This window comes from Lichenostomus cassidix, chromosome W, assembly GCF_008360975.1.
Source record: "Lichenostomus cassidix isolate B80296 chromosome W, HeHo_3.0, whole genome shotgun sequence".
Lineage (NCBI taxonomy): Eukaryota > Metazoa > Chordata > Aves > Passeriformes > Meliphagidae > Lichenostomus > Lichenostomus cassidix.
The window spans coordinates 22,478,316-22,497,147 of NC_139510.1; the positions used below are offsets into that span (position 1 = coordinate 22,478,316).

Consider the following 18,832-nt stretch of genomic DNA (forward strand, 5'->3'; position numbering starts at 1 on the left):
TTGTTTCAGTGTGTTTGCAACTGGTGATTATCCAGCATTCAAGAACACTGGCATTTTAAGTTTTGGCTCTGTGACTATTTACAGACTTTGGGCTAAGATTAACAAACAATACTTGCGAGTATAAAGTGGAGGACAGAGAGGAAGGGTCATATGATACTGCAGACTATTTAGATAAAGTGAAAGCAATGAAATAAAGCATTCTGCTGTGTGTTACAGAGTAGCACTTGCTTTTTATTGGTCTTTGGTGTCAGTGTAATAGTGAACATTCTGATTTAATTCCAGTATTGCATTAGACGCTTCATCTGAACAATCCTTTCTTTTGGTACATATATAAAGTCAGTTTGTTCTAAAAACCCATTGCTTACAAATGGTTTAAACTTACTGGCCTTGACTCAAAATTGTTAATAAGTTAAATGAAACAAATTTATAATGCGATATAAAGAAGGGTGTTGAGTATACTTTCTTTTAGACAAGCCAAGCATGCAGATTTTATAGGGAGTAACTGTGTTTTATTCTTCTTTCAGAAGTTTTTGCTGTCCAGTAATCTTGGCTCTTACTTCAGCAGTAAGTAAATAGATCAAATACTGCTGATGCACAGTACTGGGTAAAGTTCAAGAAAATATATTGGTTGTCAGGCCTCTCTGCCTCTTGATCAAAGTCTCATAGATAAGCAACGTAGAATATTAAACAAATAAAGCAATTAAAATAGAATCTCATGGTAATTTAATACAATTAAAGCCTTTGAAAATACTTAAAGTTTGGGTAGAAAATTATTATTACTTTTGTTTCCTAGTCAATGATAGTAAACCTGCAAGGCTCTAGACTGCCATAGTGCTTTCTGTTTGGGTAGGTATCTTTCACTGCGCTGAGCATGAGGCTCTGATAGGGAAGTGATAATAAGTAGTTTCTGTAGAATAGTCACTACTTTTTCACAATTACTCTTAGGATCTTCAAAGAAACTAATTTTACTTGACCTTAGAGTATGCCTTATAGGAACTTTGCTTTAAAAAGGTGAGATATCTAGTCATTCAGAAGGTATATCCTTCTAAAATTACAATCCATAACTTGCAAAAAGGCCGCTGTCAAAGGGAAAGGGCAAAACTGAAGTAGAGGGGGGGTGACTTTTGCCAAGCTTTGCTAAGATACTGAATCTGAACTCAATTGAACATTCTTTTGAGACAAGATTTGTTGGGGAAGATGAAATAGGAAAGCCTGATAGATATGATGACCTTGCAAAAGATGCTGAGAATATGGAAAATAGGAGCGATATTGAAATGAAGACAAGGTTCGAGTTGTAGAGTAACTAAAAAACAATGGTATAGCCACAGAAGGTAATCCCCTCTCTTGATAGAACAATGCCCTCTGCCCAGGCAGGTCCAAAGGTCAGAGCAGACCCTACCTGCCTGGTAGAAATCCCAAAAAAGGCAGTTTTTTAAGGTTTGAAACATGACCCTGTATGGTAATGTGATGATTCTTATAGGTTGTATGTAAATGCTGTAGGAGTTGTAGTTTGTCTTAGATTGGTTAAAGAAGAGTTGAATATTCAACAGAGAAGACAATTTATTGTATTGTAAACGGCAAATCGCTCTCTTCTCTCTCTCTCTCTCCCCCTTTCTGCTGGCCTGTTTGGAGCCGCGCCTGGCGGCTCAAACAGGCCTCTCACCCCCACTCTATTTTGCAATAAACCCTCACGTTCTAAAACTCATCTTTAGAGATCTCTTGTCCCTATTTTATCCCCATAACTAAACCCCACAGAGTCTATTCCTACAAAGATTCACTTCACCTATGTAAGTAAAACAGAGATGCAATATTTTAAGTCAAATTCTATTAGAATTTAAGAAAAAGTAGAATTTGACCTAAACTGTACAATGAACCATTGAGCTAAGTTTACTACTTGAGATACAACTAATAATTAATTTAACTATGTAACTACTGTCAGCTAGTAATAACAATTAGTAACTGAATAGTGTTAATACACTGAGACATATTTAGTATAGGAGGACTTTTGGTTTTGTTGGAGAAGACTTCGATTGTCAAAAGTGCCAGTAGGCAGAACAAGGTTTGTAGTAGGGGTAAAAATGTATTGTCTTCAATAATAAAAAATACATCACACTTGGTTTAATGGCATAATAGAATCTTTCTTTGCACACTCTCAACAATGTCTCTAGTCTTTTAGGCACTCACTTTTGAAGATGTCCAATTTCTTTTTGGCTATAAGGGTTTGAAATCTAATATTACTGCTTGGTAAATATGTCATACAGCTGCTTTTCTATCACTGTAGTTTCATGAATTTCTGGTCCAACCTCCCTGCTCAAGCAAGGTCTTCCTGGAGCACATTGTACAGGATTGCATCTAGATGGTTCTTGAATATCTCCCGTGAGGGAGACTCCACAACCTCTCTGAGCAGCCTGTTCCAGTGCTTGGTCACCTGCACAGTAAAGAAGTTCTTCCTCATATTCAGATGGAACTTCCTGTGCATTGGTTTCTGCACATTGCATCTTGTTCTATTGCTTGGCACCACTGAGAAGAGCCTGGTCCATCTTCTGACACCTCCCTTCAGTTACTTAAAGACATTGATAAGATCCCTTTTCAGTTTTCTCCAGGCTAAACAGGCCCAGCTCCCTCAGCCTTTCCTTGTAAGAGAGGTGCTCCAGGCCCTAAATCATCTTTATCGCCCTCCACAGGACCTGCTCCAGGAGCTCCATGTCTCTCTTGTACTGGGGAGCCCAGAACTGGACACAGAACTCCAGATGTGTCTCACCAGGGCTGAGTAGAGGGGCAGGATCACCTCCCTGACCTGCTGGCAATGCTCTTCCCAATGCACCCCAGCATCCCATTTGCCTTCTTGGCCACAAGGGCACTGCTGGCTCATGGACAACTTGTCCACCAGGATGCCCAGGTCCTTCTCTGCAGAGCTGCTTTCCAGCAGGTAAGCCCCCAGCCTGTGCTGGTGCCCGGGGTTATTCCTCCCCAGGTACAGGACCCTGCACTTGCCTTTGTTGAACTTCAGACAGTTCTCTGCCCATTCCTCCAACCTGTCAAGATCCTTCTGGAGGTCTGCACAGCACTCTGGGGTATCAGCCACTCCTCCCAGCTTTTGTCATCAGCAAACTTGTCAAGGGGACATCTGCCCCTTCAGCCAAGTCATTGATGAACAAGTTAAGCAACCTGTCCAGAAGGATGCTGTGAGGGACAGTATCAAAAGCCTTCTTAAAATCCAGAGAAACTACATCCATGGCATTCCTTTCATTACTAGGTGCATGTCCTTATCATTGAAGTATATCAGATTAATTAGACAGGACTTTGCCTTTGTGAACCCATGTTAACTGTGCCTGGTGATTGCATTGTCCTTTAAATGTCTTTCAGTAGCACTCAGTATGATCTTTTCAATAATTTTTCCAGGTACTGGAGTTAGCCTAACAGGTCTGTAGTTTCCTGGGTCTTCTCTCAAGCCCTTTTTGTTAATTCGAATAATGCTGGCTAGCATCTAGTCAGCGGGGACCTCCCCAGACTCCGAAGACTTTTGGTAGGTTATCAAGAGGGGTTGTTGCTGTTTAGAGGATGTTACAGCAGACCTTACCGAGAGCTTCTCTACCCAGCCCGGTTCAGTGCCTCAGTGCTCCAAACCCTATGTCCCAGGGCTGGAGACTGCGCTCTCACCAGCCGGGGAGCCATAAGGCTAGCTCTGGTTCGTCTGCTTCCACAACCGGCAGTGATAAAGGAGGAGAGGAGGGTCTACGCAGTGTGTCCATGGAAGATGTTTATTTGCATGGTGCAGCAGAGGCCAACGACCTCCCAGAGGCAGAGATGCCTCGTGGGTGAAGGCCTCACATGCACAGACACATGTAGTGCATAGACATGTGCTGCATAGACACACATGGAGCATAGACGGCAAGATGGCGGAGGGTGAGGGGTTTTACAGGGAAACAGAGAGGGGTGGGGACAGCACACTGGCCCAGTGACCTCTGGGCACAGGGAAGGTACATGGGCGGAGTTGGGCTACAGGAACCAATAGGGAAAACCTGAGGGAGTGGCCAGGACCACATGGGGTGGGGAAGGCGGGACAATAGGTGACAAGTACATTCATTAAGAAATAGGTGGAGGACCTGCAGCTATTATCACAAGGGGTCCTGCTGTAACATCTACTAGCTCTTTCAGTACCCTGGGATGAATCCTATCTGGCCCCATGGACTTATGAACATTCAACTGATACAGCTGGTCCCTTACAATTTCAGTGTGCACAAATGGAAAGTCACTGTTCCTGCACTCGTGGTCCTCTGACTCAGAGAACTGGGAAGCCGAAGGTTTATCAGTATTGTTAAAGACTGAAGTAAGAAAAGCATTAAATCACAGCATGATTTGGGTTGGAAGGGACCTTAAAGATCATTTTGTTCCATGCCCCTGCCATGGGCAGGGACACCTTTCCTTGACCAGGTTGCTTTAAGCCCTGTCCAACCTGGCCTTGAACACTTCCAGGGATGGGGCATCCACAGACCATTGTGTTCAGCAATAAAAGCTGAGAGAAAGGAAGGTGGGGAAGCATTTGTTATTAAGACACTTGTCTTCTGAAGCAACTGCTACATAAACTGAGGCTCTACTTTCCAGGATGTGGCTGGACATTGCCCACTGGTGGAAAGTAGAAAATAAATCTGTTTGTTTTACTTTGCTTTCACAAGTGGCCTTTCCTTTTTTTTTTATTAAACTGCCTCTATATTGACCCATGAGCTTTTATTTGTATTTTCTCTCCCCCATTTCCCACATGGAATGATACAGTCACTTTGTGAGCACCTGGCAGCTAGTCAAGGTTTACCCACCACAGATATTCATGACAAAAAGTGACAAATGCCATACACCCAGATTCTGGTAGAAGTCCTACTTCCTCCCAGAAACCTCAAGGGCCATTTGCCCCAGAAGTCCCCTCTTCTGGTCACATACTCTGTTGTGATTGGCTGGCAGCAACAGCACCTCCCACTTCTGGTTTACTCTGAAGTACATCAGACCAGGAAGACCCTTCCCCTACATATCCAATAGGGTGCCACTTTGTTCTGGTCACTATTTTATGACAGGGTGCTATTTTGTTTTGACCACCATTTTATGACAGGACTCGGGCCAGTTTATGACAGGAAACTGCCATTGTGGTAAATATCATACTGCTCCATGATTTGCTGATGGCATTTGACTGCACCTTTTGCAAGTTTACTGATGACACCAAGCTATGTGGTGCAGTTGACACACTGGAGGGAAGGGATACCATCCAGAGGGACCTTGACAGGCTTGAGAGGTGGGTTTGTGCAAACCTCATGAAGTTCAACAAGGCCAAGTGCTAGGTCCTGCACAAGTACAGGCTGGATGCAGAATGTATCAAGACTAGCCCTGAGGAGAAAGACTTGGGCTGTTTGTAGATAAAAAGCTCAGTATGACTCGGCAATGTGCACTGGCAGCCCAGAAAGCTAACTGCATCATGGGCTGCATCAAAATATGCCAGCAGGTCAAGAGAGGTGATTCTCCCCCTCTGCCCTTGTGAGACTCCACCTGGAGTACTGTGTCCAGCTCTGGGGTCCCCAACACAGGAAGGATGTGAACCTCTTGGAATGAGTCCAGAGTAGGCCACTAAGGGGACTGGGCTGCCCAAGGTCTATCAATATTATTAAGATTGAAGCAAAAATAGCATTGAATGCCTCTGATTTTTCTTCATCCCTATTTGTCAGGTGACCATCTTCAACAAGTATCAGTCCAACATTTTCCTTGGACCTCCTCTTGCTATTAACATACTATGGCAGAGTAGTAGATAGAAGTAGGACACTGATTATGTGGATGTTTATGATTAGATTTATTACTAATATGTTATCTAAGTATTGATGATGCATTATATAATATAAACAGGTTCAGCTAGAAATGTACAGGTTTACCGTCTTTGGCCTTGCAGAATACACCATTGCAAAGCAACAAAGCAGCTATGGAGCTACTTTAGGATTTTATCTCCATATGTGACCCAATCTTAGTGCTTTTAGCCACCCATTCAAAAGTGAGTGTTCCCTGTCTTCAGGCTGGATGTATCCTGCAGGTGTCCATGCCAGGGGAAGGGGTGGGGGGTGGAAGATCCACACGAAAACTGCCTGCAACATTGGGAGACCAGTTTTCCCAGTTGACCCAACTATCTTTCATCACAGTCACACATATTTAAAAAAAACTCTCGTTGTCTGACACAACACTGGTCAGTTTCAACTCAAGTTGAGCTTTGACCTTTATGTCTTCTTCCTGCATATACAAACCACAGCTCTCTGATCTTCCTGCAAAGCCTGACTTTGCTTCAAAAGATCATAAAATTTCTTTTTCCTCCCAATTTCCATGAGGGCGATATCCTCAATTTGGGCCCCAGGGCAGGGGGAGGCAGCAAATTTCTCTGAAAAGAGGGTCTGATCTGCAAATGGGGGCCTCCATTCCTCTCAGGAGGGAGTTACCTATGGCCATAACTCACTGCTCTTTCTTCTCAGTGCTGGTCTTAATATGGGTCTTGATGCATACAGTTGTCTGACCTTGATGAGAATGCTTGTGTAAGTTCTTCCTATTCTATCTCATTATATGCTTTTTATACCATACCCAGATCCTCATACCTATTCTGTAAAGGTAGCTGAGAGGGTAAGGAGAAGTTCCTCTTACAGCTCCATGCAGTAACCTGCTTCCACTCCTCCCTATCCCTTGTACCACTGCCATCCTGGTACAGAACAGATACTGAACCTACCTCTAGTGGCCATGCTGACTTGACTTATGTGTACCAGAGACAGCAGAGCACAGCTATGGTCAATCTCCTCAGACTCAGATGCTCCTCATTCTGCCCACCTCCTCCTGAAACTCAGCCACCAGGCAGAGGAGTTCATCTACTTGGGCACACCTCTCACAGGTGTGCTTGCTATCACCATTTATCTCTGGGAGTATCCCCATACACACCATGGAGCCTGAAGCCTATATGGTTGCTTGTTCTGGCAGGAGCTCTGTCTGTGTGGCTGCATTGGTTCTACCAGGTGCTAGAAGTTCAGGATAAGCAGAAGACAGCTTTTTGCTGAATAATCACCATGATGCTGCATAGGAAAACCAGCTTTTTATTTGATGAGCTCCCCAGCAGCAGAAGCCTGCAAGTGATCATTACCTGTGCCTCACTGTGAGAAAATTGTGGGTGATGCCTGTAGTGTATTTGGGGCATGCCGAGGCATTACTTACAGACAGTGCTAAATTCCTGGTAGACCGTATGTCACAGAAGTGTTCAGCATACCAGTTCAGCTGACAGTAGTGTCAGCAACCAGGAAAATTTTTCTGGGAGAGCTACTCAAGTTCGTTGTTACTGGGTTTGTAGATAACAATGCTTTTAGTGGCAATTATACTAAGAACCATTTCAACTTTAAACATGATATAAATTTTGTGGCACTACATGTGGCTAGTGAACAAATGCCAGTGAAACTGCTGCAGCCTGATTTTGAGAGTGGTTGTTGAGACAATACATGCAGCTCATTCAATCAGCAGACCATTCCCTGCTGGATGACAGAGAAGAATTTTTTCCCATGGCTATATTCTATATGCTTTTGACCTGAATGTGCTGATCATTATTCCCTGATTAACACTGGAAGTCTGAGAGCAGAAGTATACTTTGCACGGGCCTTGACTCCCACTGATGCCTGATGGGTTTTTTGTCCTTTTTCATTATACTTTTATACGCTTTTTATATACTTTTTACCCTTTCTTATTCCTGTACTTTTACTCCCTGTATCTTAGCCCCACATGTTTATAACTCTTATACTATACCTAGTTCAGAATTCTTTGGACTAGACAAAACATCCCCACAATCTCAAGAACATGAGGCACCAACCTTGAACATGTTTTTGTAAACTAAGTTGTAACCTTTTTGGGGGGAGGTAATTAGAATAGGGGGGCAATTACTTCATTTGTTAGGTTTCTTATTGGGGAATTTTAGATAGGTATGCTAATTGGTGAGGTCCATAAAATTGTACACTTGTTGTACCCGGGGGCTCTTTTTCGTCGTGGTGCACCTAGGATCCTATTAAACCAAGGTAATACCCTTTTTCCTATACTGCGGTGTCTGCGTCTCAATTTTTACTAGCATTTTAGGCATCACCACTGGTAGGTAATATGATTATGTACAAGGTATTTGACAATGTGAGAAAAATAAAACAGAGGAGACATGCTCTTGGACTACATGTGAGGATGGACACTGAACAGGTCCTTTGTTTTTTTTCAGCAGACCCCTATGCCAGGGAAAAATTTCTAGACACATACCCTAGGGACTGGCTTCCTAGGGCCCATGTTTTTCCAACACTTGCAAGCATGTTTGTGAATATACATTGTCCCATTTAAAAGACAGATGCCTGCCAAGGAAGGCAGGAACCTTCCTAGAATGGAAAAGATGACCCCTCCCCCAAATTATTATAACTTTGAAATAATGGGTCTTTCAGGCAAAGATATAGGAAAAGGAATAACAGTTATTTATCAGAATATATATATATATAAAGACAGACAAACAACAACAACAACACAAAAAAAAAGAAAACCCAATAACAGCCTTTCCCTGTCCTTCAAGCAATTTCCCGTTTGGTGTAGTTATGACCACAACCAGCAGGGGGGGCTCTGTTGGTTCATGTCAAGGTAGAGGGGCAGCAGTTACTCCCCTGCGGCTTCAGGGGGTGCTCTGATGCAAGCCCTTAGCCTCCCCAGGGGTTAATGGCGGTCCTGGGAAGAGAGAGAAGGTGGGGGGGGGAAGGGTTTTCGGTTTCCCTGTGCTTGCACATGTCAGGTGCAGTATCCCGGCAATGGCGGCTCTGGTGAGGTTTCAGTCCACCAGAAGCTGGGAGGTACTCTCTCCAGAGAGAGAGAGAAGGTGGGGGCTTGGTCTTTTCCCTTGGAAACACCCATGCAGCTGGTGGGGATGTGTCTCGGGGAGGGTGGGTGCTGCACAGAGTCTCAGTCCACCAACAGTTCACTGTAAGCAGCAGCCTCACCAATAGGCAGTCAGGAGAAACTTCACAGCAGCACTGAACCCCCTGGGCAGAAGTCCAGCACCAAACACCACAACCATCTCCCCCCCAAGTCTAGCAAAGACTGAACCACCCCCAGCTAAGAAACTGCCAAAACCACATTACTTCCTGTCCCCTGCCCCAAACCATTCCAATGGTATGCCAAGGCATTGTCTCTTAATCCATTTGCCCATTTCAATGACAACAAATGGGAATAAAATTCCTGGAAGAAACCTTACCCCCAACGTACATCCACGTAACCAGCCTGGAGAACACTGGCTAGCAATTTTCCTGGTTGATCAGAAATCTGACTGATGTGGTTACCCCGGCAAACAGTACTCTCTTTCCTAAAAGGATCACATCCTTTTTAAACCACAGTGCTATAGATATTGCTTTCCAGAGGAAGCAACTGCAGCATCCCCTCTCCATGGCCTGCGGATACCACTGTGTCTTTTTTGTACATTACTGTAATGAGAGTCTACCTCTTGAAGAGTTTTTAAAACTCTATTCTAAATATCTGGTACAAAATTACCAGATGTTGGTGCTTTTTGTAAAATATGAATATGTAGCTTTCCCCAGGACCAGAGCTACACAAAATATGTTTCGGCTGACCCAGGCCTGCATGGGTAATGCTTGTAATGCTTTTCATTTCTTTAAATAAAACTTGTGTCCCAGCCACAAGTTTGCATGTTTGTTCTTTAACCTAACAGCACCCCACCCTACCATGTTTTTTAAATGGACACTGCACATAGCAAATTTGAAAGATTTTATTAATATTTTATTTTCACCAGTAAACTCTAGAGCATGAGACACTGGGCTTTGGGTATCATTCTCCTTAGGTGCTGTGTGGTGTGGTTCTCGGTCTTCCCTGGTAACTTTTAGTGGTTTCAAGAGACCCTAGTTCCCATGACAGAAGATGGGACATTGACTGCAGCTATGGCTTTCATAAAAAACATTCCAGCTTTTAGGTGTTTTCAGGCTAGAAGGATGCATGGGATTAAATCAAGCAGGCTGGATGTCTTTATGGCATCTCCTTTGTATACAAAGCTTCCCTGCTTGTTCCAAGAAGAAATATGCTGGTGTTGTGCTTTTTTATCCAGGAGGACTTGTATATTACTCTGATACCGTGGATGCATATTATCCAGCATTTGAACAACAGGCTCAGGGTCCTCAGGAGTCTTCAGGGCCTTTTCAACTTCTGTCATGTTTTCTTCCAGAAAAACAAGTTATTTCCCCCTTTTCCTAATTTCTCTGTTTTGCATGTTCCAAGTACATTTGAAGAGTGGCTGTATACATCTCAAATTTCTCATAGGTCATCAAGCCTAGTTTCTGGAGAATATCCCTCATTTCAGCATCCATATAGTAGACTACATTAATCCTCATATCTTCTCTGGGCAATGGTGGCACTCTTAGCTACTCCAGCTGATTTGCAGCAGATGCATTTTTTCAGCATATTCCATGACTGCTTTGACAAAAGCCCCATGATGAGTGGAAAAGCAAAAATTAGAAGAGGACTGATAAACCCACTGGTTTGCTTCATTATTAGTTTCTTTCTATTCAAGGAAAGACATGCTATTCAGACTTTGAATGAATTTGTGGTCCTTTTCCCAGCACGTTTATCTGGTAGGATGTTAAGAGAAAGTTCCCCTTCATGGTATTCAGGGCAATTTCATAAACAGCCTTTTTCAGGTTATAAGAAGCAGTGCAGAGTATTGCTTTACTCTGCCAGGGAGAAGACTGGATCAACAGCTCCAGGAGGGACAGGTTACTTTTCAGATTCTTCAGACACTGTGCTCCCTAGACCTAGAGTATAGAGCTTAGTCTCTAGCTTTGTCAATGTTGAATATAATCTCTTTCATAAAATTATAGATATCTATCTTAAAGCCAGATAAAATTTTGCCCCTACTGGTCCCATTATTATGGCTGTTCCAGACTCTACTGCTCTCATTGGCTTAAATATGAAAGTGTCTCACTGGCTTAAACTTTTCTTTTTCTCTGGATGTGACCTGGAGCTTAACTTGGGGGCTTTTAGATAGCATCATTTAATTCATGTTGGGAGTGATGATGAGGGTCTTTTTACCCTGGCAAGAAATATTCTGGACAATCTGCAGGATGCTAAGATTCCTGTGGTGCACATACTTAGTAAAAGTTTTCTCACTGTCATCCCTCTCAGAGAGTTCATCAAGTCATAGAACACAACCATATTTACTTTATTAGGGGGGAAACAGTTATTACTAAGACCTTCACATAAGTCCTCCACAAATTCAATAAAAGGACATTTACAGAGTGGTTCCTGGTACAATGGCTGCCAACAACTGTAACACCACACAATATTCTCAGGCATAACAGACAGCAAATGCTTGGCATTCTTCAAAAGACTTTTTACAAAATAATTTTTGCCACAGTTGCTCGGCCCTGCCAGAGTAGAAGAAAAGGGATGTTTCTAGGGCATATCAGTGATCAAAAAACATGGGGGAGGCTTTTAAAAATTTTTGTTAGTAACCTTTTGTCATAGACCACCTTCTGTATCTCACAGAGGGGCCTGTTCCTATTCTGCACTTCTGCTTGTTCCTGACAATGGAGCACTGCACTATAACAGTCTTTTTTGGGTCATAACTGTATGGATTTATGCCATAATCCAACATGAGCTCTTTTGGGGCCTGTTTTATCTGTTTGATGCATTTAGAATAATGCCTTTTACATTTAAACAGCACTTTTCTCCAGCCTGCAAAGTAACCATAGGATTTGGGGCACTCTAGGTGCACAGATGGTATGGTGAAGCAAACTATAAAAATGTTGGTGTCATGGTCCAGGGCCCCACGCCCTTTGGCATGCTTTCATGAGACAGTAGTCACATCCTCATCAATAAAATTCAGGAGGATGCATCATAAAATAAAGAGGCAAACATACAATTCATCTGGTTCTCTTACTGTAGTAATGTTGGGTAGGCTGAATCACTGTCCACATTTTCTCCCACAGAGAATTTAAACAGTTTTGCAATCTGACATTTGACAGGGTTTTACTTAATATGTTCAGGCTGCAAAATGACATCTTCCTTCTGCCTGTAAACTTCAACATATTTAGCTTTTTGGTCATCATCTGTGCACCAAGCTGGGTAGCCTGAAGCTTCCTGCTTCTGGTGGAGGTGGAGCTTTATATAGTCTGAGAACAGATTGCTAGCCCTCTGTTCAAAATGCCAAACCTCATAGATTTAACAAACCCTGTAGCCCTTCTCCAGAACCTTGTTCAGTTTCGTGGAACACCAGGTACACACAAGGGCTCTTTCCTCATCACTGTGAGTGCAGAGGGCCTGGCAGGTTTCAGCACAAGTGTGACACAAGGGAAACAATAGCTTGCCATTTACCCTCACAGGGAAAAAGAACACATGAGATGGGTACACCTTTACTTTGACCATGCCAAAGTAGGCTTTCAGGGTGTCAACAGTCTCAAAAATAACTTTGAGGTGCTCAAAAGTATATTGTTTTGTGTCTTGGTTTGAAAGACAGGTGTCTGTTAAGGAAGGTGGGAACCTCCCTTAGAACAGAGAATATGACCCCTCCTTCCCTCTGAATTATTATAACTTTGAAATCAAGGGCTTTCAGGCAAAGATATGGGAAAAGGAATAACAGTTCTTTACTAGTATTTATAACGAGGCAAACAAGCAACAACAACAGTAGCAAACAACAAACAAAACCAGAAACCCGGTGTCAGCCTGCTCTGAGCTGCCAGACACCCTGCCCTTTGGTGCAGTTACAGTCACAGCCAGCAGGGGTGCTGTTGTGCTCCCAGCCGGGCAGGGCAGGTGTGATGATTCCCACACAGCTGCAGGTGGCACTGTGGCGCGAGGTCGGGCTAGCTTCCCTCAGGTAGTAATGGCAGGTGAGCTGGATGGTAGGGCAGCAGCATCAGGAAACCTCAGAGCAGCAGGCTGAAACAGCAGGGCTGGCTCACCCGCGGCAGCAAGAAAAAGGTGGCAGAAACACCGCAGCTGTGGCAGGAGCTGTGGTGTGTCCAGGTGGGCAGGGGATGCAGGGCCGCAGTGTAGCAGAAAAGCAACCCGAGTTAGCAGCAGGAAAATCGCTGAGCTAGGGAGCCGCAGCCAGACTCTGCTGTAGGGGGAAGGGCCCCCGGGTTTTCTCTGAGGCACCCGAGTGGATAGTAAAGGCCCTCCCCAGTGAAATTTGGTGTTAATAAAAAGTCCCAGTTCAAAAGGCTGCTCTTATACACGAAAGCTCACCCAGTAAGGAAGAAATGCAGGTGCTGGGCTCCGGCAGTCACAGAGAACTCTCTCCTAGCTGCGGAAGCTCATCTGTCTCCTCCGTTGCCCCGGAAGCAAGAGAGGCAAGGGCTGCCCCCAACTCTCTTTTCCTAGCCCAGTTCCTTGTTATATTTCTCCTACCCCCAGAGAAAACCTGGGATAGGAGGAGTGCAGCCAGGTGCCCTCCTCTTTTGAGCCTGGAAACTTCTTTTGTCTCTCTTAAGTACCAAGAGTTAAGGTGTCAGCAACAGATGGGACGAAAATTCCCAAATAGAAAGAAAACAAAAGGAACAAATCCTACCCTCCAACATTTTGTTTTATTGATTAAGGTGTCACCGAAACTGCAGGAAAAACAAAAACCCTCCAACATCTTTAGTGTTAGAGAGTCAAGGCATTACTCTATTATCTGGCCAGGATGTTGTTCTGGCCAGGATGTACCACAGAAAGCATCTCATTTGATATAAGCAATTTCACAAGCCACCATTTTTAGGAATATAATATTGAACATTTATTAGGAGAACAGAGACTTACGGCCGGGTGGGAGTGGCTGGTTTGCCTTATTCTCAGTCCTGCGCCGTATTCATTTTAATGTGTGCTTAAGTACTTTCTGTAACTGTTACATATTCATTAAGTCCAAAAAAACTATTTACACTTCAATCATTCCTCCTTCTGCGCTCTATGCCCCTGTCCGCCAGGCTGGCGACATCTTGGTCTTCTGCTTTGTCTCAGGGCTGAAGGCTGAAGTCTTCTTTAGCTCTAATTCACTTGTGGCTGACACTCTTCTCAGGGAGGTGTGACTGTAAATAACAGATTTCCTGAGATGCATTAACATCGCGACGAGAGGGAAATCACGGCAGTCTCAATATGAGATATAGAGTAAGCTCCATTTTATTTCACCAAAACGAGAAACTTATATACTGTTACAGAAGTTACTAATTATAGCTACACACACACCTGCAGTCTGTTCTCACACATTCAGGGATCTTCCCGGTGACTCCCTTTTTCTTTCTCATAACACTTCTGACTCCCTATTCTTTCCCATGACATTCTTCCCACAGAACATTCTCAGGTAAACAAGCCACTGTAGCTTGTTAGGATTTTACTGAGGCCTGAGTATGCTGAAGCCCTGCTCAGGTTTATTCAGTTAGCATAAGTTTTGCTGGAAAACTGCGTTTTCCAACAGTTCCCCCGTTTCGTTTGTGAGAACAGACGTTGTCTGTTATCAGATTAATTTGCTTTGCTATAAGTAATTCTTATTATTAGAATTGTTATAAGTTTACCTAAGGAAATTACACTAGTTATTTAGATATGTTGCCATGGTCTAGGAACTGTCATTGCTGAAAACATTCACTTCACAGGTAACGCTTGGAGAACCTTTTCCAGACAAGGACTCCAAGTTTATTTGGAAGAAGGTTTAGCTTTTATGAACTCAATTTGGTAAATGAAAATTATTTGATCACATTTTGGTGCAAAATACTTGGGACTCATGGCATGTTTCCCAGCCAGTTAGGATCAAGGCCTGGCCAGGGCCTAGATGCTAAGTGGAAGGGTTTTCTTAGAATATCTTATAAACAAGCTTTGATTAATATCAATAAGGAGAGTATCTTAACATGTTACCACTTTTGTAGATAGCTATATAAGGTGAGATGAAATATTTGAAAACAGTAGATATTATTATTTGACTTTGACTAAGGAAGATAAAACTGCAAAGCTTTTGTGAGTAATAATATAAACTAACAAATTTAAAACTTAAAATTAATATCACTGAAAATGAATAAGGCTTGATCTTAATAAATCTGATTTTAAACTAACAAATAGGACTTAACTATAATGGAATTTAAAATTGATATCACTTTAACAACTTAACTCTAACAAAATTTAAAACTTAACAGAATTTAAAATTAACATCACTTAATATTACTTAAAAGAATTGTAACTTTAACAGAACTTACAACTTAATAGAATTTAAATTCACTATTACTTAACTTTAACAGAATCTATGCTTAACCAAAAGTACTTAACAGGTAGTTTAGACTATTCAGTATAACTTCACTCACAGGTCCTCATTCACACATTAAAACTCTCAAGAAATCAAAATCACACTCTCAGCAGTCACAGGCTTCATCTACACATTAAAGCATTCGAAAAGCAAACAACACTCTCAGTAGGCCTACAATATTCACACATACACACAAACTCTATTTTAAGTAATGCTTTAGCAAAATTCAACTTTCGTTCAAGGCTTTAGTATTCAAGGTGTTATTTTTTATCAGGATAATATCTTGTTACAATGCTTCTTTATTAGTAAAACGCTGGAAATAGGTTTTGGTCTCAGTGTCAGTGCAGCCAGGCTGCAGGAAGAGCCAATCTGCTCCATCTGCTTGAACATTTTCAGGGAGTTTCAGTTGCTGAAGCTGTCAATCATTTCTTCATCCTTGGGGAGGAGTAGAGTTTAGACTTTCACTATAGACATCACAGTTGGGGCAGTGAAGGAGGCGTGGATGGTTCGTGGCTCCGCCTACCGGGGCACCCTCTGGGACCTCTGCTCTCGCCGTCATTTGACCGGAAACCATGGTTGGAGCAACTTCCGCCACAGGTCTGCTTGTGTGCCATGCCGGCGGCGTGCGATGAAGGGTAGGGGCCGTTGCTGCTGCGCGGCCATCGGTCACTTTCTGTTTGTCTTTTTTCTTTCTACAAGCTTTTGTGCTGTGAGTATCTCTGTTGCAGCAGGAACACCAAACTTTTTCGTTACAGTTCTTTCGTATGTGTTTTTTACTTCCACATCGATAACATCGGGATGATTTGCGGCTACTTTGGCGCTTTACCCACGGTATTTGAGCTCTCTCTAACATCGTATTTAGTTGTTCTGGCAAAAGTTCAACAGTGACTCTCTCAAACAAAGCAGCTAAGATGTTTTTCGTTGTAAAATTGCCAAGCTCTGTGATACATTGAGGCAAGAATAGCTTTTTCATCCAATCGAGTAACTTTGTATTCTCGGCTGCCGGCACAGAGTGTCCTCTCTCCCCCCCCCTCCCTGGCGGGGGGGGGCTTCCCCGGCTGCTGTGCCGCGGCCGCTGAAGTTCCCCGCATATCAAAAGCAGTACAGTAACTCACAGGTTTCTCTCTGCTGCATGCGGCTGCCATCTCCTGCGCCGTCAGCCACGCAAGGTTTTGTTCCGTGCAATGCTTCTGTAAGCAGGCTACGACTGTACTCCATGGTTTACCAAGCTTTCTTGCAATTTTATCACAGTCCAAAAGTAAAGTAGCTCCATAATTCAACAACTCTCCTACATCGAATACTGTAATAGGATTTGTAAAAAATCCATAAGCTTGTCCTACCATTATCAGGCCCATTAAGTGTGATAGGCTACTTTTACTGAGTCCGTGCTTTTCTAAAAAGCATAACAATAAAAATTGGGCTACCTCTGTTTCCATTATGGTCCAGCTGGTGTTCAGGGTCCTGGTCGCCGCCGTCCACATTCTGCTGGAGCTCGCGGTCGCCACAGTATGTGCAGTTCACCGAAGTGTAGCCCCCACAGTAGGCAGGTCCTATTCGGCCTGTGCCGCTGGATCTCCCCCGATTCGGGCGAAGATCTTGACACACCGTCGCTGCACTGCTCCGGCGCCTCTCCGTTCCTGCCGCTCTCAGAAGCAGGGTCGTAAAACTCTGCTGTTGGTGTCTGTAGTCGTCGGGGTCACCATTTAACATCGCGACAAGAGGGAACTCACGGCAGTCTCAATATGAGATATAGAGTAAGCTCCATTTTATTTCACCAAAACGAGAAACTTATATACTGTTACAGAAGTTACTAATTATAGCTACACACACACCTGCAGTCTGTTCTCACACATTCAGGGATCTTCCCGGTGACTCCCTTTTTCTTTCTCATAACACTTCTGACTCCCTATTCTTTCCCATGACATTCTTCCCACAGAACATTCTCAGGTAAACAAGCCACTGTAGCTTGTTAGGATTTTACTGAGGCCTGAGTATGCTGAGGCCCTGCTCAGGTATATTCAGTTAGCATAAGTTTTGCTGGAAAACTGCGTTTTCCAACAATGCATGAGGTCTGTTTCTTTTTATTCCTTCAGGGCGTCTTGATCTCTGGCTTTGTGGCTTATCAGTTTAAAAGACATCTATTACCATGTATTTCTTACCACATTTCTAGCATACTACAACTATTACATAGTTATAATTCACTTTAACTTTGTTTCTACTTTACTATATTTTATCCTAGTGCTACTTTACACAGTAACTTATCACTTGTAAATGTTAAATTCACATATGCGAAAGCCAACATTCACTATCCACTCATTTATCACATCATCCACACATTGCCTGGGTGTGCAGAGAGAATCATTTCATGACACATCACTTGTACTAGATTTTCCAGATATTGCATACAGTCAAAATACATAGAAATGTACTTTTTTAAAGTTCATTGGTCCAGAGTTGAGCAAACCCCCAGTATTTAGTTTCCCATTGGATTCAAATCTCTTCGCCTCTGATGTTAATTAGGTCTTCTTTCTTATTTCTCTTTTCCCAGACCAGGTGTCTCCCACTAGCCAGGGGTGTTGTTTGGAGTTGATAGTCCGCTAATGACCACTGATAGCCCTTTATCTTTTGGGTTACTCCCAGTCTGTTGATATGTTGAGTTCATCAGACCTCACCTGGTAGAACAATGCCCTGGAAAGAAACTTAAAATTCTTTTTCTTGGGGTAAAGACAAACAAAACCTTTGACTAAATTTATACATTTTTTTAATCTGCTATATTTTCCAACAAAGGGATAGAAGATAGTAAAATAATAGTAATAAATCTTTTCATCAAGGACTGCTTTGTCCTGACACCAAAAAGTGCATATTTGGGGATCAGTGGTGTGGGCAATTAGATCTTGGCTAAGAATTTGGCAAGATCCTCCTCTGATTTTGTCATAGCAACCCATTTATGCTCCCATAGAGAGTAGATGTTAAAACCTACTCTCTTTTGGTGGTCCATCTTTTTTTGTGCAGTGTAATACAAATATCCAAAGCTGGCTCCAACAAAGAATTCCAGTCATTTTCATACTAGCATTAAATACAGTCATGGGAAAAGCATCCATTAAATTAGAAAGCTGTCAACGCCCCATCAATGACTGCATAGCCATCCAAGAAGTAGGATCCTACTTGATATTCATCCCCTCATAATGCATGATAGAGTTGAATATTTTCCTTTTGGGGCACATAAATAAGCTATTGAATGGAGGTCGTTGAATAGCTTTTTTTCCTCTTGTGATAAATACATGTCATAATGTTGGCTTTTCGCAAATATTACAATAGATACTATGTGTATTGTTTTAATTCTTTTCTTATAGAGGTAGCCTGGCTGTGAAAAATTGCTGTGTAATGATGTAATGATGACTAAGGTCTTTCTTTCTAGTACTAGCTGAGTTTAATAGTAGTAAAATAGCTGTTATAGTGAAGCACGGAATAGACTCCACAACTCAGATAGTTATGAAGTAGGTATGTGTTTATTCCAGCTGGGGTGCATGGGGGGTAGCCCCTCCAAAGACA

General features: G+C 42.8%; 2 long non-coding RNA genes across 2 annotated transcripts in view; one reads left to right on the top strand and one right to left on the bottom strand.

The window, feature by feature from the left end:
* The window catches only part of LOC146425700 (uncharacterized), a 37,272-nt gene extending 35,820 nt beyond the window's left edge, over positions 1 to 1,452 (bottom strand). The window contains exon 1 of the long non-coding RNA XR_014846626.1: positions 1,230 to 1,452. This is a non-coding gene — a long non-coding RNA (uncharacterized LOC146425700). The remainder of the gene's footprint in view (positions 1 to 1,229) is intronic.
* The window catches only part of LOC146425697 (uncharacterized), a 177,705-nt gene that overhangs the window by 101,671 nt on the left and 57,202 nt on the right, over positions 1 to 18,832 (top strand). The gene's annotated exons all lie outside the window — the stretch shown is intronic.